Source organism: Pongo abelii, chromosome 6 (genome assembly GCF_028885655.2).
Source record: "Pongo abelii isolate AG06213 chromosome 6, NHGRI_mPonAbe1-v2.0_pri, whole genome shotgun sequence".
NCBI lineage: Eukaryota > Metazoa > Chordata > Mammalia > Primates > Hominidae > Pongo > Pongo abelii.
In genome coordinates, this window is record NC_071991.2 from 1,737,877 (window position 1) to 1,758,556 (window position 20,680).

The following is a 20,680-nucleotide window of genomic DNA, read 5'->3' on the forward strand; positions in this document are numbered from 1 at the left end:
ATTTCAGTTACCTTTTCCAACACAGGTTCAGCCTCATTAGCATATTCAAATACACACCATTATTATTTCAGTTAGTGGTTAAGTAATTATCTCTAACTGATGAGCATCCCCCCACTTCCCCACGTATTTTTTTTGGTTATTTACATCTGCTTCTAACCCACAATTTTAGGTAATTACATGCCATTCACTCATCTATTTGCACACACACACTTCCGCCAGCGACAGGTTCCTGTTTGCCTTCTAGCACTTGCTCTGGCCCTGGAGCTCTGGGAGCGGGGCACAGGCAGACAGACCAGGGGGCCCCTCCTGGCCCCCACCAGGGCCTCCTGAGGCTCCCTCAGCCTCCAGGGGCGCAGGTGCGGCAGAGCCCAGTGCCAACCCCCTGCCTCCACACCAACCTCGAGAAGCCCTTTGCACCCAGAACCCCCCTTTGTCTTGCAGACACCACCTCCTCTGGTCCCTGCACCCCACCAGCACCCTACAGCACTTCCCCCTCCCCCCCCCGCCCTCCAGGTGCAAAGGCATCATTCATGGGGCTGGGTTCTGCACCACACCCCAGCTTTGCAACCCTGGCAGGATGACTTCCCTTCTCAGCCTCAGTTTCCCTATCTGCAAAATGGGGATCAGGTGCCTCCTCGTGGTGAAGGAAGCAAGTATGCTGGTGAAATGAGATGAGGCCTGGAGAATCCTCAGCACCAGGGCTGGGTGCACAAAGCTTCCTGGGATTGATCCAGTGGGTAGATGAATGACCTGACCTGTGGGCAGCATAGTTCTCTGACCAGCCCAAGGTCTCTTGCTCAGCAGACCAGCACAGAGCTGGGCTTGGGCCTGAGGCTTCTGCCTTCTGACTTAGTTTCCTTCTCGGTCATTGGCCTGGCCTGGCACTTGGCATCCTCTGCTCCCAGGCAGTTGGGGTGGGAGGTGCCAGGGAGAGGGCCCTGCCAGTGGTGGAGCAGTTCTGGTGAGCATGCCCAGGGTCTCTACCTAATCAGTCCAGCTGTTGTTTCATCTGCCTTCACCTCATGGAGGGATGTTGGATGCGATGTGCCTGGAAGGTTCCCATGGACCCAGCCGCCCCAGAGGTGAGCCCCACCTTTACCCCAAACACCTGGGCGACCGCCAAGTGACTAGAGCTGGAATTGGTTGCAGTGACCGCAGGTCTGGCAACTCCCTCGGTCTGCAGTTCAGTTCATATCTTGCATCTGCTGTTGGCTCCTTTCCCCTCTATCCCGGCTGGCACATGGCTCCGTGTGTCAGCCTGCTCTGTGTGTCAGGAAGTCCCCAGCCTCTCTGATTTGTTCTTGAGGTGTGACGTACCTGCAGTCCGAAATGTGTGACCGACAGTTGGTGGCTCCGGCAGATGGGGTCTTCCAGCAGCTGAGACGGCTGCAGGAGATGGTGCTCCATCTCTCCTCACCCTCCTCCCCTCTGTCTCTGTGCAGGTGCAGCTGCCTTGGCGACCATTTGTCCTACAGTTTGTCCGGACCCAGGCTGTCCTTCTGTGTGCTGGAATGAGGCGAACATGTCTTTGAGCCCAGCAGGGAGGAATCCTCCAGCCTATTCCTCGCTGGTGCACCAGGTCGTTGGCGGGCCCTGACACGCAAGTAAGCCATGCTCTTGTTCCTCATGCTCTCCGCAGGGGGTTGCAGAGAAGGGGGACAGGAACAATTCCTAATGACCTGTGAGTAGGTGTGCCTGGAAGGAGATGGAGACAGAGCCAGGTGTCCTGCAGAAATAAGCGTTTCTTAGGGGTTGACTCTTGTTCAGTGGTGCTGCCCTCAGATGAAGGGAGTGGCCTCGGAATTGGACAAAAGGAGGCTGGGGCTGCCGGGGGACCCGGAAATGGTCTAAGTAGGTGGTGGCCATACTCGGGGTATGCCCATTATCCTTCCCTGACAAGCCAGGATCAGCCCTGAGGATTAGAGGAGACTTTATCTTCCACCACTTTTGTGAACAGACATGGTCCAGTGTTTCAGCGTAAAACCAGCATGTGAATAACATGGCATAGGTCATATAGGTTAATATTGACTTGCAGTATGTATCTGAAACAGGTTCTTGTCTGGAAAAATATATACAAATGTTGAATTGATTGCCTAGGTGAATAGGGGGGTGGAGGTCTCCATCCCAATGGCTTGCCAGATCTTTTGGTGACCCGGTTATGCTGTGTCTTTTCTGAGTTTCATCCTGCAGTGGGAAGGTAGCAGGACAAGTTCTTTTTCTGCAGCATTTTTCAGAAATAGCAGATATGTCCTCTCTGAGCAACTGTACTTTGGATTTGGGCAACTGTACTTCACCCTGTTCTGGGACTCCAACTCGGCAGTTTTCAAATTTAGCAGGTCCTGTTATGTAGTTTCTTTGTCTAATAGAGCTCGGTTGTAATATCTAACTTGACCAGAAGGAGGCGCTATTGTTAAGTGACACAGTATACTGAAAAGTCTGGATTTTAGACTGTGGGTTTCCTCAATAAATACCTTGTCTTCCATATTAAAGAGTTCTATACATTGAATTTATTTAAAGTGGTTGTGTTGCTTATGTTCTGCCAATTCCAGTGGACCACAAGAGGAAGGCATCTGGGAATTTTCGGGTTCTCTTCTTCATTACATGGGGGGACAGACAATCTGTCTAGAACCTCCCAAGGCTTGCCTTTTTCTGCTGGTGGTCAGATGGTTCCCCAGACCTCTCCGCAGCTTTTAGAGGGAGGTATCTCAGGAAGACAAGTTGAACTGGACTCTGGGGAGGGATCCTAGAGGACCTCGTTTCCCAGGCTCTATCCTGCCCCCTCACCCCTGCCACTATGGCCTTATATGAAAGCCTCACCAGGACTTGGTAGGGAGGGGTTCCACGCACAGCATTGGCCCTGCCAACAGCTTGTAGCATCTCCAATTTGGGAAGCCCTCAAGTCTCATCCATTGCAGCTGTCTCATGTTATAGGTGGAGAAACTGAGGCCCAGGGGGGCCACATAGTGATTCAGAGTCAGATCGGGGCCATAGGTCTCCTCTAACTCACAGGCCAGTGTTCGTTTCTCCACGTCTTTCTCCTTCCTTCCCACAAAGGCTGGCAGGCGATGGGGTCCCCAGGGCAGGCTGCTCCCTGCCCAGGCCCCAGCCCCTGGTCCACCGCTGCTAACAAGCTCTGTCCTGCTCTGCTGCCTTGAATATTGCCTAGAATATTAGGGCTGCGAGGCACCATCGGGATCATGAACCCAACTTTCTTGTTGTATAGATAAGGAACTTGAAGCCCAGAGAAGGGAAGGGACTCACTCCCGAGACCACCCAGCAAAATCTTCACAAAGTGGGGGCGAGGTCCCAGGTGTTCCAGGCCCCCAGCCTGGAGTTCCCTGCGGCAGGGCAGGCTGCCCCCCCTGAGCCAGGATCAGCAGGGATTCAGACGCCAGCCCCTACCTGGTGCCATCTGTGGTCTTCCTGCTCCCCAGTGGGATAGTCCCTCCTTCCCATCTGGGATCCCTCCAAGCCCTGCTGACCTCGATACCACCTTTGTATTTCAGGAAAGATACCCTTCCCCTTGGGAATATGTGGGCCAGTCTCCAAGCGGCTGTGTCTCCAGAGTGGAGTGATGTCCTCCCTGTGTGCAGACTGTGTTCCATGTGGGTCTGTCGGTTGGCCTAGAAAGTGGAAATGAGGGAATGAACCCGGGGTGGGTCCACTGCGCAGGGGTGGGTGGTAGCAGCTGCCACTGAGGTCAGCCTGTGGGACCCCTACTCAGCCTGTGCCCCAAACATCCAGAGGCCACAGGAGGGGAGGGGAGGGAGGGGCAGGGGGTGTGGGAAGAGGAGGAGATGAGACAGGAACAGAGAGACCCAGAAAATATAGAGACTTCCAGAAAAAGGAGGAGACAGCCAGAGGCTCAGAGAGACATGGGAAGGAAAAACCTTGAAGAGAGAGTGGGAGAGTGAGAGAGTGAGCGAGAGAGCGAGCGAGCAAGAGAGAGAGAATGAGAGCGAGAGAGAGCGAGGGGAGAAAGCACACTCAGAAACGGAAATCCCAGTTTTCAGTTCTTCATGTATTCATCCAGTTTGTGCTGATCCCCTACCGGAGCAAAGCCCTGTGACAGTGACCTGCACCTGCCCCTCTGTGGGCGACAGTGTCCCCACCTGAAATGTGAGGGTGTCCCCACAGACCCTCTCTCAATGGGGCTTCCCTGGGCTGGGAGCTCTTGGGAAGACAGGGCAGTCTGGGGGAGGGGGCGGCAGCTCGGACCGTGCCAGGAGCCCAGGAACCCCCTGGCCTCCAGACTGAGACCCACATTGTGGCAGACAGAACACAGAGGCCCACAGGGCTGCGGCAGAGTGCGGACAGTTAGGGTGAGGCCAGCAGACTGGGCTGTGCGGACCCCAGGCCATTGCACGGCCGTTGGGGATGGAACAGTGGTTGGGAGGCGTGAGCTGGGCTTTGCTTGAGATGCCCAGCAGCAGCAGCTATGAGCCTTCCCTCTCTGTGTCTTTTCATGTGGGGGTCCCTTTGCCTGGAACACCCTGTCCCCCAAGTTTGTCTGTTTCTTTTCTTTTCTTTTTTTTTTTGAGAAGGAGTCTCGCTCTGTCGCCCAGGCTGGAGTGCAGTGGCCTGAGTAGCTGGAACTACAGGTGCCCGCCACCACGCCTGGCTAATTTTTTATATTTTTAGTAGAGACGGGGTTTCACCCTGTTAGCCAGGATGGTCTCGATCTCCTGACCTCGTGATCTGCCCGCCTCGGCCTCCCAAAGTGCTGGGATTACAGGCGTGAGCCACCGGGCTCGGCCTTCTTCTTTTTTTTTCTTTTTTTTGAGATGGAGTCTTGCCCTGTCACCCAGGCTGGAGTGCAATGGTGCAATCTCGGTTCACTGCAACCTCCGCCTCCAATTTTCAAGTGATTCTCCTGCCTCAGCCTCGTAAGTGGCTGGGATTACAGGCACCTGCTGCCATGCCCGGCTAATTTTTGTATTTTCATTAGAGATGGGGCTTTGCCACGTTGGCCAGGCTGGTCTCAAACTCCTGACCTCAAGTGATCCGCCCACCTCAGCCTCCCAAAGTGCTGGGATTACAGGTGTGAGCCACCACACCCAGCCTTTCTCTCCTTTTTAAAAGTCAGACCACCTCTGCCCTGCTGGGTTTTGGATGTGAAATGCTGGGCAAGTCATCTTCTACCTCTGACCTCCCTCTTTTATCTCTTATCTTTTATCAGGACAGCTTCAAGTCCCTGCCCACATTTTATCTATAAAATGGGGAAAATAAGGCCCCTTGGGAGGGAAGCGTTCAGTGGGATGTGTAGACCACCTGGCATCAAGTAGATACTCATTCGACCGCCCTGGGTATTGCCCTGAGCATGGAATGGGAACTCAGCAGTCTCCGGAACACCGATGCTCCATCCATGTTAGTTCTTTCCTTCCTCCCAGAGATACCTGTCCTTCCATCCCAGCCCAAGTTTAGGCTCCTCCAGGCTCACCGCAGCCTGGTGGGATCACCCCAGCCCCATAGCCTCTGGAGTCCTCGCCAGGCGTGAAATCTCCGTCTTCTCTCTCGTTTCAGCCCCAGGCTGCAGGCTCTGTGCTGTGAGCCTCAGAGCCCGGCAGGTGGGAGACAGTGCATAAATGTTTGTTGAATGAGTAGATGGGATGCTTCCCAGCCCGGACCACCTCAGAAGGCAGGTGGCAAGACAGATGGGCACTGGCTCCTGCGCGGTCTGACGGTGGAGGCAGCCGCTCCCCTGAGTCTTCCTCAGGAACTTGGGGTAGGACGCATTGTTTCCGAGATCCCTTCTAGAGACATCCTTTTGTCACTCAGTGAGTTGAAGTTTCCTAGCTTCTAATGTCCCTGCCCCCCTCTCCTCGACTTCCTGCGTTCAAGGCCTGGTCCCTAGAAGTTGCTTTTATCCAGGCAGTGATTGAGAGTCTAGAAGGGGCTGTCTGGTATCCTGTGACCCTGGGTGACCTTGGCTGGACTCGTTCAGCACCAGGGAGAAAGGCCGGCGGCTGTGACAGGAGGCAGAGAACTGTTCAAGACAGCAGGGCCTGGGAGCCCACGGAGGTGAGCCCAGACCCTCTCTGCAAGCCCCTTCCCCTCCGTAGGTCTCAGTTTCCCTCTCTGGGGAGTGGGGGCAATGCCCTTGCCAGCAGAGGTGCTGCTGAAGTGCAGGGCTGGCATCCCAGCGACTCGCCCAAGGCCACCTCGCCAATCACTGCACCCCGCGTGCCACTCCCCCAGCACTGCTGCACACCCGGCTCCCCTCCCCCACCTCTCCAGGAGCAATTATTTATCTGCCAGAGGGTGACAGGCGGCTGTGGCTGGCGTGTTGAGCCGCCGTCCAGAGATCAGCTGGCGGCTGCTGAGCAAACAGCGCGAGCTAATCAGCAAAAGGTCACACCGGCTCCCGGAGCCCCCGCATTTGATGTCGTGCCTCACACGGGTGGGCTGGAAGGAACCTGGGACATTGAGTTAGTGGCTCAGTGACCAGGTCAGCTTCAAGTCACTGCCCACAGCTCATCGCCCAGTTGACCAGCCTATGCCTCTGAGGCTGCATCTTCTAGAGATTCCCCAGCCCCAAGGGAAACCCATCCCCTCTCTCCAGGCGGAACAAACCCTCTCACGACAGAGGCTCAGCCCCCAGCATGCGGAGGGGCCAGGCTTAAGCACCCCAGCCCTCCCCGCTCCCCCTGCCCGGGACAGACTGTCCCTCAAAGCAGCAGTGCAGGGCTGGGCAGCATCCCCACCAAAGCTGTCCGTTTACCACCCCCCACACCACCTACCGCCTTCCTCTAAATCCATTCACTTTTTAAAAACTTAAATACGTTTATTTAAAAGGGAAGCTTTATAGCACTACTACAAATGGAAAACAAGCTTCTCTTGCCATAAATAGAATTCATAATCATAAAAATAAATTCAGTGGAAACAAAACAATGTTATTAAATTCTAGTTGGATGCTGTAGCCCCAGGGGAGGCTCAGAGGCCAAGGCCTGCTATTGCTTTATTAAAAAGGGAGAGCAGTAAGTGTGCAGAGGTGTTCAAGACTCACCAACCCTGATCTGAGACTTTCTTCTTGTGGTAATCAAGAGTTTTAAAGTGAGAGTAACTTTGTCATAAAATGATTCAGTAGCATTTTATGCTGTGTCAGCTAGGGACTGAATTTGGCTGTACAAGACAAACCTAAACACTGCATGGTTGAACCCCACGTGGGGGTAATTTTTCTTATGCAAAGAGGGCAGCAGTGGAGCTGGTACACAGCCTAAGGGGGTTGTCAATGGCCCAGGTTCCTTGTAGCTTCCTGCTCTGCCGCTGCGGACGTTTGTCCTCATGGCCTCAGGATGGCTGCCACACCTCTGGCCATTGTATCTGCATCCCAGGCAGGAAACTGGGAAGTGGGGTAGAGGTGAAGTAGAAGGCAATACACCAGCTAAGTCTGTTCCTTGTCATTAGGAAGGTAGCAGCCAACACCTGAGCCGTTCTCTTGCCCACGGCAGTCACTGCTGCCTTTGGGTTGGTGCTTACTATATGTCTTATTCGTTTGCCAGGTAGTTGTTTGGCACCTACTAGTTGCCAGGCAATAGACCTTGTCCTGGTGGCATTCACAAGGTTGCATGCTGGCATTTGTGAGATGAGCCACGGCCCATTCTGGGGCATCCTCCAGGGGTGTCCCTTCCCCCAGCCTGGGTTCTCCCTGCTTCCGCCTCCACCCCACACCTGGCTGCTTCTCCTCACAGGAGCCCAGCACAAGGGCACCCCCTGCCTCCATCCTATCGCTCCTCTGCACACACCTAGGACTGCCCAAGCCCAGCCTGGACGGAGTCGCCCCGTGGGCCACCCTGGATGAGAAGGGAGCTGTTCCTTTCTCCTCCCCAGCACCTGGGTCTCCTGCCCACTTCTGCCTCCCGGAAAGCCTCTTCCCCGCCGCAATCAGCCTCCTCCTGCAGGCAGGCCAGGCTGCAGAGATCCAGCTTCTGCTCCTAGATTTTCATTTGTCTTTTAATTTCCTCCTGTAATTTACATCCTGTGACTCCTGTAACTTAATTAGCAGACAGAAGGCATGGCTGCAGATGCCCAGCCCCCTGCCTCTGGCCTCTCCCGCTGGGCAGGCCCTGGAGATTCCCTCCTCCCCCTGCGTCAGGGCTCCTGAAGGCTGCCTCTGGCCCCAGTTTGCCCATCCCTGCCGCAGAGTTTGTCTTTCAGCCTGAGCTCTGGTCTCCTCCCCTCATAGACCCTACCCCTGACTTTGAACTCTGGCCTCTGATCCCTGGTCTCTGACCTGCTCTTTGGCACCCAGCAGGAGGGATCTGTCCCAGGCCCAGGTTTAACTGTGGGCACCATTGCCCAACAGCTGTGCACACAGAGGCAAGTCATGTAACCTCTCTGTGCTCCTCCTCAGTGAGTTGGGGGTGAGGGTCTGTGAGTAAGTGAATGAGAAGCCAAGAGCCCTCTCAGCTGTGCCTGCTCCTCTTCCACTTGTTCCCATCCCCTGCTCACTCCAAGGTCCTGCCCACCCCAGGGTTCTGCCCACCCTGAGGTCCTGCCACCCTGCAACCCAGCCTTGGCTTGAGCTAATTCCAGGTTTCCCTGCTGGTCCCACAGCCAGAGGGTCTAGGGTCATCGTGCTGTGTGCTGTGGAGGCCCAGGCTCCAGGGGCTCACACAGCATCTGGTGAGGTGACGGCCTGGGTAAAGTCTGAAGCCCTCTTGGGGCCCTGGCATGTGCCTGGTGAGCCCTCTGGGCAGGTGCCACTGAGTCTTTCTCCCCCATCCTCCCTCCAGAGCCTTAGCTGCCTTCCTTCCTGCCGCTGGACGTGGGCGTATGTCTATGTGTGCATGCGTGTTTCCATGCCCCAGGCTGGCCCAGCTACGTGCCTGCACAGGTGTGATCCCCAGGTCCCCTGCATGTGCAAGGATATCCGCATTCTGCATACACAGGTGTAGGCATCCCTGTGCATACATGTCGCGTGATGACCCCTGGGGGCTGCATGCCTATCATAGCCGTCCCCTCCCCCTGCAAACTCAGCCCCAGTGACTCACAGCCAGGGCTGCAGCCGCACTCCCCCAGCCTCACCCGGGAAACTGTGAATCCAGCAGCTAAAGTGGGTCAGAGAGCGTGCAGGGGAACTGGAGGGCCTGGGGAGGAGGCCAGCGCCAAGGCCTGGCTTGACGGCAGCCATGGATGGGGAGAGGAGAGGAAGGAGAGTCGGGAGAAGAGGAGGATCTGCAGGGGCCAGGGCGCAGGCGGCCGGCATGGGGCATGGGAGCCAGAGGGAAATTAGCAGACAGGACTGCTGTTTTTTCATAGCAATGATTTGATCTGGAGAGACGTGGCCCAGAGCTCAAGGAGCTGCTTCTCTGCGAGAGTGTGTAGGAGGGAGGAGGGGGAAAGGCGTGGAAGGAGAAGGACACATTTACTGAGCACCTTCTAGATGCAGCCTCTCTGTAACACCACAGCCCTGAGCGATGGGCGTCAGTGGTGCTGCCGCACGCAGGAAATAGAGGCAGACAGGGGCCGTGCATCTGCCCAGAGCCGGAGCCCAGGAGAGCCGCCCACACTCCAGTGTCGCAGCCTTGCTGTTCTCTGCATGGAGATCACAGGCACCTGGAGCAGCCCGTGGGGCTCTCTGCCTGCCCTAGCTTAGGCTGCTCAGGACGTTGGAGCATCCTGGCCTGGCCGCTTGCAGCATGGTCCTGAGATGCCATGAGCACCTCAGTGGGCCGCAGTTCCAGGCTTGCTCAGCTGACACTCTGAGACTCTGGGACACCCAGGAAGGGACAGGTGGAGGTAGGCAGTGTGCCCAGTCTGCAAGCACATGCTACAGTCCTACTGTGTGCTCCACTCAGAGGAAGGTACGGGGGAGCTGGAGCCTTAGCTGTGCCCTTGGGATCCCAGGCCTGGCTGGGGATGTGGTTCATGGGGGGGCCTGACCCTCCCAGAGAGGAACAGTGCATGCATGCAGACCTCAGAGAATCAGACAGATCAGAGTGGCCTTCTAGGAAGGAAGAGTGTGTGGAACTTAGAGGGGCACAGGGGGCTTTTGGGTGTGAACAGTGGCGTCTCCACCACGCGTGGCATTTGCAGCATATAGGGATGGCCAGGGTGGGGCTGTGGTGCCAGGGTGGGCATGTCAGGGACAGATTGCAGGGGAGGAGGAAGTTGTAGTCCTGCTTCTCCTCCCTTCCCCCTATGCGCAGAGTACCTCCAGATTGTGCCAGGCCCCCTCCCTTGTAATCTGCTCCTCTGAGCGAGAAGCCTCTCATCTGTATTAGGTAGGACAAGCTGTTGAAGAACGGTAGTTTAAATAAGATAGAAGTTTATTTCTCTTTCACAAACAGCCAGAAGTCAGGGCCCAGGGCTGGTAGGGTGGCTCTGTCACCATTACCTTCAATTTCCATGTCTGGAACCAAAGTGGCTGCTCCCGCTCCCACCATCACATCTGCATCCCAGCTGGCAAGGAGCATGCATGCCCATTCCTTTTAAGGAAGTTGTTCACCAGTGGAACACTTCAACTCCACTCATGTCCTGTTGACTAGAATGTGGTCCTACCTGCAAGGGCAGCTAGAAATGTAGTATTTAGGTGGGTCCAGCTTAAATTTGGAGTTCAATTAGTAAAGGAGGAAGAGGAGAATAGGGACCAACGAAAGGTCTTGGCCACTCATTCCTCTGGACACCCTGGGGCCGCAGTACCTTGTGGGAAGAAGGGAGAGTGGGTCACCCTCAGCGGGCCTGGCTGGAGAATGGGAAGTAGCGTCGGGGGTGACTGACCTATCCACAGGGCCTCTCCTTGGTCCTGGCCGAAAGCCTTTCTTGCTAGAAGTTGAAACAGGAGGAAATCATTAGCATGCTTTGATTTGAAGTCATTAGCATGGTCAGAGAGACACTGACCATGTAATTTAGTGTCCAAACCAGAGCACTTCTGAGAGTACAAAGAGGCGGCGTTTGTAGTGATATCGGGACAGTAGGGCGGACCAGGATGTGCGGTCACCCCACCTGGAGACTGTTCCATCTGTGTTCTGGCTGGGGAAGCTGAGGTCCTCGGTCACACTAAAGTTAATGATGGAGTCACTCTAGGACTCCAGAAAGGCCCCCCTCCCTGGCCATGTTGGTTCAGATTCCCTCTCACCCATTGATTGGTTTGTGGACCTCAGCTCTGACCTCTCTGGCATCCTATCCTGGACAGAAGTGTCTTGGGCCTCTGCCCTCATTTCTCTTCCTGAGAATCTTACCTCCGCGGAGCCACACTCCAGGGGTTCTTAAGATGGGATGCACAGGAGGCTGGAAACGTGAGCTTCCTTTTTTTTTGCCCCCAAGAGTGTCTGGGACCAGCCCGGAGCTGTCCAGGGTCCTGACAGCCTGCATCACATCCGGGGTTGAATGAGTGCCTCCATCTCCACCCCCAGGGGTTACCAACAGGGCCCCGCCCACCAACTGGACCCAAGCCACCAACAGGGCCCCGCCCACCAACTGGACCCCGCCCACCAACAGGGCCCCGCCCACCAACAGGGCCTTGCCCACCAACTGGACCCAAGCCACCAACAGGGCCCCGCCCACCAACAGGGCCCTGCCCACCAACTGGACCCAAGCCACCAACAGGGCCCCGCCCACCAACAGGGCCTCGCCCACCAACAGGGCCCCGCCCACCAATAGGGCCCCGCCCACCAACAGGACCAGCTCTGGGCTAGGCAGCCCCATCTAATTCCCGCTTCCACAGCCAGGGCCCTCTGGGCACACCCACCCCTGGAGACCCCTGTGTCTTAGAGATGGCCCTGTTGTTCCCCAAGCCTCCCAGCCCCCTAAGTGCCCTCCCTCCCTCCCTCAACCGACAGAAGGAGGAGCCGAGTTTGGATGGGGCCACAGATTCTGATTCTGTGAGGACACTGCCCTTTCCAGATCTGTTGGCAGAACTTTGGCGTCTTCTTGAAAACCAAAGACACAACAGGGCCCAGAGGAATCTCCCCAAATGGCGGGGTTCGAAGCACTGGGATCAGGCCAGGAGCAAATGGCTAGGAGGTGGGGGGGCCTCCCCCACCATCACCTCTGCAAACTCTTCCCCACCATCACCTCTGCAAACCCTCCCCCACCACCGCCTCTGCAAACCCCAGCCCCAGCCACCGGCACTCAGGCGGGGGCCTCCCCTACCATCACCTCTGCAAACCCTCCCCCACCATCACCTCTGCAAGCCCCAGCCCCAGCCACTGGCACTCAGGTGAGGGCCTCCCCCACCATCTCCTCTGCAAACCCCAGCCCCAGCCACCCAGCACTCCATGTCCTGGGTTCCCCTTTCTCAGCCCAGAAATAAGACTCAGCTGACAGCATCCTGGCACGGTGTCCTTTGCGAGCCTGATGCTGCCTGGAGATGTCCCAGCCAGACACCTCTCCTTTTAAACCCCACCCTCTGCCCATTTTCCCCATCCCAGGGAAGCCACTATCCTTGCACTCAGGCCCCAGCCTGGATGGAGTCCACGGCCTCTGCCCTTACTCCAGTGGGAAGACGAAGATGGGAACAGCCAGGGGGCAGACGTCTCCACAGTGGGCCCCAGGCTTCCTCTGCCTGCCCTTGATTTTCCCAGAGGCCTGCTGGCTCACGCCTGCCAGGAGGCCCATACAGCTGCGGGAAAGGGGCAGCCAGCTATGCCCCAACAAGCCTCAGGAATGGGTCCCCAGCCTCCACCCAGGCACAGCAGAGAACACCGAGGCCATGAGCCAGGGAACCAGCGTGCAGGTTTGTGGCATGAATGAATGGAAAACCGCCTTCAATAACCGGGCCCCATCTAACCAGGCAGGTGGTAGACCAGATGGCTCTTTGCGCCAGCTTGTGTGCCAAGAACCTCAGCAGGTTGTGATGCCTTTCCGAGCTCCTTAAAAGCTCCTTCCTATTCCAGTGCATCTCAGGCCCTGGAGACCACCTCTCTCCCCTTCCTGTGGTGGGATCCCTTCCTCCCCTCAGCAACCCCACCCCCCGCACCTAGTACTTGGATCTCTCTTCCACAGTGTAAGCTCTTACTTTTATTATGTAACATAGAACATCATTGTATTATCGTCTAAAGTAACAACTACTAAATAGTGAGCATTAACTCAAACTCAGAGCTTGCATGCTCCGATGACTGTGTGGCCTCTGGTACAGAGGCAGCCCCACACCCATCCTGCCGGGGCCCAGGTCCCAGCTGTGTCCCTTACCAGTGTGTCCCTTGTACTCTCTCTGTGCCTCAGTTTCCTCTTCTGGAAAATGAGAATGATCAGAGGACTCTCCACATCATAGTGTTTCTATGTGTTTAATAACATGTTTAAATAAACATGTGTCAGCACTTGCAAAATTAAACATTGGATAAAAGCTATCTGGCATTACTGTAATGAGCTCTCTCATCCCTGTGAGGTAGCTGAGAGGCACAGAGAGATTTAGCAACTTGCACTGGGGGAGGGAGAGCCGGTGGGAGGCAGTTACATGGTGAGTTACTCACTCACCCTCCTCCTGGCTGCCCAACCAGGCCTGATGTTTTCAGGGAGGTACAGGGGTGTCACCTTGGAGAGGGATGACCTCACTGTGTAACTCAGGGAAAATCCCTTTCCCTCTCAGGGCCTACGTGTGTGAGTGCAAGCTCTCAGGGGGCAGAGGCCAATATTGGAAGTGTCTCTTGATGTGACTCCAGGCATGCTGGAAGGCACACACAAGGCAGCGAACTTGCTGGACAGTGCATCTCATTTGCCCTGTGCCATGCCCTAGCATGGCGCCTGGCACATAGTAGGTGCTTTAAACGCCTTGTCGGCTGGAAGAAGAACAGCTGGGGCCTTAAAGCCATCAGCCTGTGAGATGAAGGTTCAGCTTCTCATGGGCACCATTTGCATGCAGGGCATCGAGTTACGCACTTGCCAAGCCCACCACACTCAGTCCGTCAGGTGCTTCCTCGGTGCCCAGAGGAAGCCGGGCCTGTCAGGGTCGAAGAGGGTGTTCTGAGGGAGGAACTGCCCCCAAAACTATCGGTCACCATCTGTTGTCCAGGAGCTTTTGAAGTCAATCAGTACCCCTGCCCATGGCATAGGGAGGTCCTGGAAGGGAACGAGAAGGCCCAAAGATGTTCATAACAGCATTGTTTATAATGGTGACAGGGCGGACACCAGATGTCCATGAGAGAGTGGACCAGAACCTTGGGAGGCATGGGCCCGGTGGAGTACTATGCAGCAGTGAAAAAGAAGGAACCACAGAGCTGTGCGCACAGAGTGGATCCCACTCACAAATATGCCTCCCAGCCAACAAGCAAGCCATCCAAGATACCTGCTGCACCACACCCCATATCCAAAGCATCAGAGCTTGCAAAAGTGTATTACATGGGCGTTTATACAAATGTGGTCAAAGTATAAAAAATGTGTCACAATAACGTTGTGGAGGTCTGTCGTACAGCACTGTAAATCCAACGAGAAGGAGAAGCTCAAGTGTCCCTCGGTCCCCCGTGCTCCTGTGATACTGCCTTCCCCTCTCTGGTCTTCAGTGCTTCTATCTGTGCCATGGGAGCTTTTGTGTGACTCACTGCCAGAGGCCCCTGGCTTACGGCTCCCGGAATGTTCTGGAGTGTGTACATCCCATCCTTTACTACAACAGGTGCGAAGTGGACGGTCTTCTGCCCCAGCCCTGGGAATGGCTGAGCTGGTCAGGGGCCCAGGTGGCCCAGCCCTGGTCCTTGGGACTAGAGAAACAGTGCTTAGACCAGACAGGTTGTGCAGCTGGAGAAGTGAGCACATTAACAAGTACAGGTGCTTGGCCCTACCTAGACTTACCAAATCAGGACCCCAGAGTTACGTCTTGGAAGCCTCTTTTTCTAAAGTTCATGAGTCATCCTCACAGCTAGCCCAATTTAGGAGCCACTTTTTTTTTTTTTTGAGATGGAGTCTCGCTCTGTCACCCAAGCTGGGGTGCAGTGGTGCGATCTCGGCTCACTGCAACCTCCGCCTCCTGGGTTCAAGCGATTCTCCTGCCTCAGCCTCTCAAGTAGTTGGGATTACAGGTGCCTGCCACTATGCCCAGCTAAGCTTTGTATTTTTAGTAGAGACAGGGTTTCACCATTTTGGCCAGGCTGGTCTCGAACTCCTGACCTCAAATGATCTGACCTCCTTGGCCTCCCAAACTGCTGGGATTACAGGTGTGAGCCACCGCACCTGGACAGGAGCCACTTTTTCAGTCCAACTTCCACTCCAGTACTTTAATGCCGTCTCTGGTGTCCTGCCTCTCCTTGTATACCTCCACTAATGGGGAGCTCAGTCTTATATGGCAGCCCATTGCTTTCTAAAACATTTAAAAATTGATTATAAAATATTTAAGATGTCTCAAATATTTAAGAAATCCCTTATAAATATTTTAAAGTTATAAAATATTTAATACAATCAGTGACCTAAGGAGTAATACAATGAATACCTAAATACCCACCCCCTTCCCAGCTTAGTCCCTGTGCACTGAAAGCTTCCCCTTCTAGATCCTATATCCCTCTTTCTCTTTAAAAACTTTTTTGGCCGGGCGCGGTGGCTCATGCCTGTAATCCCAGCACTTTGGGAGGCCAAGGTGGGCAGATCACATGAGGTCAGGAGTTCAAGACCAGCCTGGCCAACATGGTGAAACCCCATCTCTACTAAAAATACAAAATTAGCCAGGTGTGGTGGCGGGCACCTATAATCCCAGCTACTTGGGAGGCTGAGGCAGGAGAATCACTTGAACCCAGGAATTGGAAGTTGCAGTGAGCCAAGATCGCACCATTGCACTCCAGCCTGGGTGACAAGAGTGAAACTCCATCTCAAAAAAAACTTTTTTCATAGTGGTCAAATACACATAAAATTCACCATCTTACGCATTTCAGCACGTGGTTCAGTGGTGTTCATTGGATTTACAGTGCTGTACGACAGACCTCCACAACGTTATTGTGACACATTTTTTATACTTTGACCACATTTGTATAAACGCCTATGTAATACACTTTTGCAAGCTCTGATGCTTTGGATATGGGGTGTGGTGCAGCAGGTATCTTGGATGGCTTGCTTGTTGGCTGGGAGGCATATTTGTGAGTGGGATCCACTCTGTGTGCACGGCTCTGTGGTTCCTTCTTTTTCACTGCTGCATAGTACTCCACCGGGCCCATGCCTCCCAAGGTTCTGGTCCACTCTCTCATGGACATCTGGTGTCCGCCCTGTCACATTATAAACAATTTATGAACATCTTTGGGCAGCTCTCCCAGCTTCTCCAGGGCTGTGCCCCGGCCTGGGGCTTGGGCTCGTGGGCCACGAGCATCTTTGCCTTGGTGAGATGTTGCCTAGCTGTTTTCCAGCACTGTGTACTGGGTCCCACTCTCATTGTCAGACGTGGAGAAGTCTCTGGGAGGATGAGGAGTGGCCACGTGCAGTGCCTGCACTGGGTAGGGGAGCCTTCTGCTGTAGGCAGCTCTGCAAGTTGCAGTGCACCTGACGCCCCTTCCCTCAGCCAGACACCCCATCTCCTCCCACTGTTTTTTGGATGAGCTGACGTTGTGTTCCCTCCCATTGAGGCCACTCATTCACCCGGAAACATGCCCACGCTCACCTGCGAGCCACTCAGGATGTGGTTAGTCACTGGGGCTATGGGGCCAGGCTGCCTTGGCTTAGGCCCCGGCCCCACCACTTAGTTTCCATGGGAACTCAGGCAAGTTCATGAACATGTCTGCGCCTCGTCTGTAAAATGGAAATAACAGCACAGACGTCATGGGGTTACCATAAGTATCCAACATGTTAATATATGCAGAGTTTCTAGCACAATGTCTGGCGCGTGGTGGGTGCGATGTCAGCATGAGCTTTTGTGATTTCCCTGGAGGTCTGAAACCAAACCCTTTATCGTGGCTAAGCAGTGCTGGGCAGAACCAGATCACCTCCTCTATTCTACCTAAGAGATCTCTATTAAGTCAGCCCGCGTTGCCTTCTCAGGTGGCCATGTTTACCCTTGAACTTGCTCTTGGTCTTTCTGTTCCCTGAGGTGCCGTGCGGCCCCACCTCCCTGCTGGCTGGCTATGTGGGTGTGAGTTTTGCCCTGTGTGACTTGTGGAGATGAATTTGACCCTCAGTCAGTCCAGCAGGAGGGAAGGCTTGGGTCTTGGTCCTGGCCCTCCTGCAAACTCTCAAATTTCATCCAAACTGCTGCTCACAGGTAGAACCAGGTGAGGACAGAGCTCGTGACCTCCGCACGGACCCCCTTTGGGGAACCCCGGCCCTTTGAGGGACTCAAGCATAAGTGATCACTGACCACAGCCTTGCTGGAGCCCGGGTCCCCATGAACGCGACTCCCCCCCAGGGCCTGTCACAGAGGCTGGGTGTGTCTCACCTGATTCTTCTCGGTGGATTCGCAGGTTCACGGCCACCACTGCCCCTTCCTCAAGGTCAGGGTTACCTGTGCCTCACACCCACCTCCCCTCCTGTACCCCTGGCACCCCTTTTGGCCTGTGTCAGCCTCTTTGCCAAGTTCTGAGGGCATTGTCACCTTCATCTCCTTACCTCACAGTGGACACTGGCCCTGCCTTGATGTCAGGTGCCAGCCCCATCCGCACCATGCCAGGCATGGCACAGGCGAGGCCCCTGTGGGGAGGGGCTCAGCCCAGGAGGCAGAACAAGGTGTCACAGCCCAGCCCTGCACCCCAGAGGGTGGTTCTGTCCCTGGGTAAGGTTGGGCTGGGGATCAAAGAGGGGTCTCCCAGAAGTGCGGCAGAGGCCAGGATTAGGGAGGGGAAGCAGGTGACCCTGACACCCCAAAACCTGGTGGGTGCAGGCAGTTTGGCCCACAGCAGGGGCCAGGCACTGCGTTTAGGGAAGAAGGAACCCAGGGAATAGGCCGATGACTCCCAGAGGGAGGCTGCCCGGCCAGAATCCTGCCCACAGCTGGTGCTGGGGCTCCTGGCAGCTGGTGGGGGCCCTGGTGGTGTGGAGAGGAGAGGAGACAGTGGGACGGGACAGGGCGCGGGCGAGGCCGGTGACAGGTGTGTGTGTCTGCCAGGTCGGTGCAGCCTTAGAGAGGCGGGAGCTAGACAGACCGGAGGGGAGGGAGGGCAGCAGCAGGTGTGAGGCGGAGCGGGGGTGGGGTGGGAGCAGAACACAGGCCTCTCTCCCGGCCCGGCTGCCGTCTCATTGACTAAGTCACTCCTGAGAGGGTGCACTCACACCCCAGTTGGGTGGTTTCCAGTGTTGTCAGCTTCACCGAAAATGGAATGTCCTCTGGCTGCCCCAGCTGTCGGACGCCTGCCTGCTGTGAGGCAGTAATTAGACGCTCGTGTGTGTAACACATGTGTGCATGTCTTTGTGTGCATGTCGGGAAAGGGTGGGGCGGGGCAAGTGGTAGACCCATGGCTGGAGGGGCCAGAGAACATGCCCACACATGCGCACATACACAGTACACATTCACACAAAAGTCACACTCAGACACACACAGTACACACTCAGAAATAACACACACAGTACACACTCGCACAAAAACACACAATACTCTTACAAAAATCACACACACACATTACACCCTCGCCCAAAAATCACAAATACACCCTCGCCCAAAAATCACACACAAATACACACTCGCACAAAAATCACACACACACAATTCACCCTTGCACTCACAAATACACACGCACAAAAATCACACTCACACAAAAATCACACACACAGAGTACACTCTCATCCAAAATCTCACACGCAAATACACAACTTGCACAAAAATCACACTCACACACAATACACACAGAAAAATCACACTCACACCCACACACACTGTTCTCTCCCAGGGCCTAGCAGGTCTTTAGCTGGAGAACGCAGGGCTCCAAGGTTCTCATCCGCCACGGGCCTGACCCCTCCTTGCCCTGTGGCCACCGCACCCAAGCTCTGTCCCGGCCACTGTGCTGGGATGGGGACACGAACCCCTGTGGGTCTCTGGGTAGTGCTCCCACCCCAAGCCGAGAGCCGCAGCCCTGCCTGCACGGTGCCTCTCCAAACCCTGTCAGTTCTTCCTCACCTTGGCCCTTTGAAGCCTAAATGAGAAGATCTATTTATAGCAGTCAGCATATGGACCCTGCCAAATGTGCCCGCTCAGACATATGCTGGCGGCACGCTCAGCCCGACACCACGCCAAGTCCCTCCCCAAGGCCAAGCCGGCCCAGCTCCCCCAAGGCCTCACGCCCACCAGTGTGTGCTCCCTGGGGTCCCTGGATCCCCTGGGGTGTGGCAGCTGCTGCAGAGGGGACCCGGGCCTCCAGGGAGAGCTAGCCAGCCACTCGCTTCTAGCCCAGGCTCTGTCCAGGGAGGGCCCCCAAGTCCCTTCTCCCCCTACCTCCTGGATACAGACAGGTGAGCAGGTGGGAGGTGACAGCCAGAGGCACGGCAAGGGTGTCACCCTGAGAAGAGGGGAGGGGCCGTCGTCCCAGCCTCAGGTGGGACATGAGCCCAACTGTTACCAGTAGGGCCCACAGGCAGGCTGGGATGCCTCCTCCACCAGAACTCACCCCTGCACGTCCCAATTCTTCCACAGGGGACCCACGTCTGCTGAGACAGGAGCCGGGCTGGGTTCTTCCCATCATGTGTCCTTTTATTTCGTCCTCTCAGGGTCATTTTACAGGCACAAAGATTGAAGCCCAGGGTGGGTGGGCCACTTGCCCAGGGGTGCACAGCAGCAAGCAACAGGATCGGTGTCCAGCATCGGGGTCGGGCTGTGGGATTCCATCAGTCATGTTCTCTTCAGCGCTCAGAGCCTCTGTGATCCGTGAAGACAGCAACCCTGTTCTGTCCATCTTGGTTCCTTCCCTGCCCAGCTCCAAGCACTCAATAAATACCGAGTGAATGAATGATTGTGAGAATGAAGGATGAATGAGCACACGAGGAGGGTGGAGATGGTGAGTGTGAGTCCCCAAGCTTCAGCCAGGCTTCTCCACCATGCAGTCTTGCTCTTCTCCCTGGGGTAGCTAGAAATGATGAGACAAGGTCTTTTATTCTGATGGGGTTATCTCCTGAGGCTTTTATTCTGGTGGGGGTATCTCCTGAAGATCAGATGTTTCCAGGGGCCAAGAAACTAGGGCTGAATCCTCCCTTTTCTCTTTTCCATGAGAGGGTCAGGGAGGGGAACTAAGTCTTGGGACCTTCAATAGTGGGATGCCCCTATGGTCAGTCCTGGGCTGCCCTAGAAGGGTAGCCCCAAGCTGTCTCCCCAGCCCCACTCAAGGGGCTTCCCTTCATTTCCTCATTCAACTCGAGGACTCCACTCCCTTCCAATATTCTGTCTGCCTGGATGCTTTGGCCTTATCCGGTAGTCTTTTTTTGGTCACCCAGGGTGGCGTGCAATGGTGTGATCGTGGCTCACTGTAGCCTCCACCTCCTGGGCTCAAGGAATCCTCCTGCCTCAGCCTCCCAAGCAGCTGAGACTACAGGCATGTGTCACCATGCCCAGCTGATTTCTTATTTTTTGCAGAGATGGGGTCTTCTTTGTTGCCCAGTCCGGTCCTGAACTCCTGGACTCAAGCAATCCTCCCACCTAACCCCCCCAAAGCTCCGGGATTACAGGGGTGAGCCACTGTGCCTCACCTCCCCTAGTCCTTATTTGCAGCCTGCTGGACTTGTGAATGCCCAGGGAATGGGCCTTCTCTCCACCCTGTGTGCAGGGGAGGGGTTTGAGAGAGGCCGAGAGGTCCAAGCACCGCCCCTTTGCATGGACCGTTTTCTGTCCAGAGCCATTGAGAGGCAGGGCTGG

The 20,680-nt window shown here is 55.5% G+C and overlaps 1 protein-coding gene and 1 long non-coding RNA gene across 6 annotated transcripts in view; one reads left to right on the forward strand and one right to left on the reverse strand.

Moving 5' to 3' along the window:
* Window positions 1–20,680, forward strand: part of ELFN1 (extracellular leucine rich repeat and fibronectin type III domain containing 1) — an 85,212-nt gene that overhangs the window by 42,570 nt on the left and 21,962 nt on the right. For 4 of the 5 annotated variants that reach the window (XM_009242490.4, XM_054545699.2, XM_054545698.2 and 1 more), the window contains exon 2: window positions 1,443–1,604. The gene's annotated coding sequence lies outside the window, so the exon portion shown is untranslated. Of the gene's footprint in view, window positions 1–565; window positions 1,083–1,442; window positions 1,605–20,680 lie in introns of those variants that run through there. The other variant, XM_063725864.1, reaches the window with a different exon arrangement.
* On the reverse strand, window positions 12,944–18,083 carry LOC129053687 (uncharacterized). Its single transcript, XR_008518472.1, has 3 exons — window positions 17,285–18,083; window positions 16,514–16,641; window positions 12,944–14,001 (listed from the first exon to the last, which is right to left on the reverse strand). It is a non-coding gene; the product is annotated as an uncharacterized LOC129053687 (long non-coding RNA).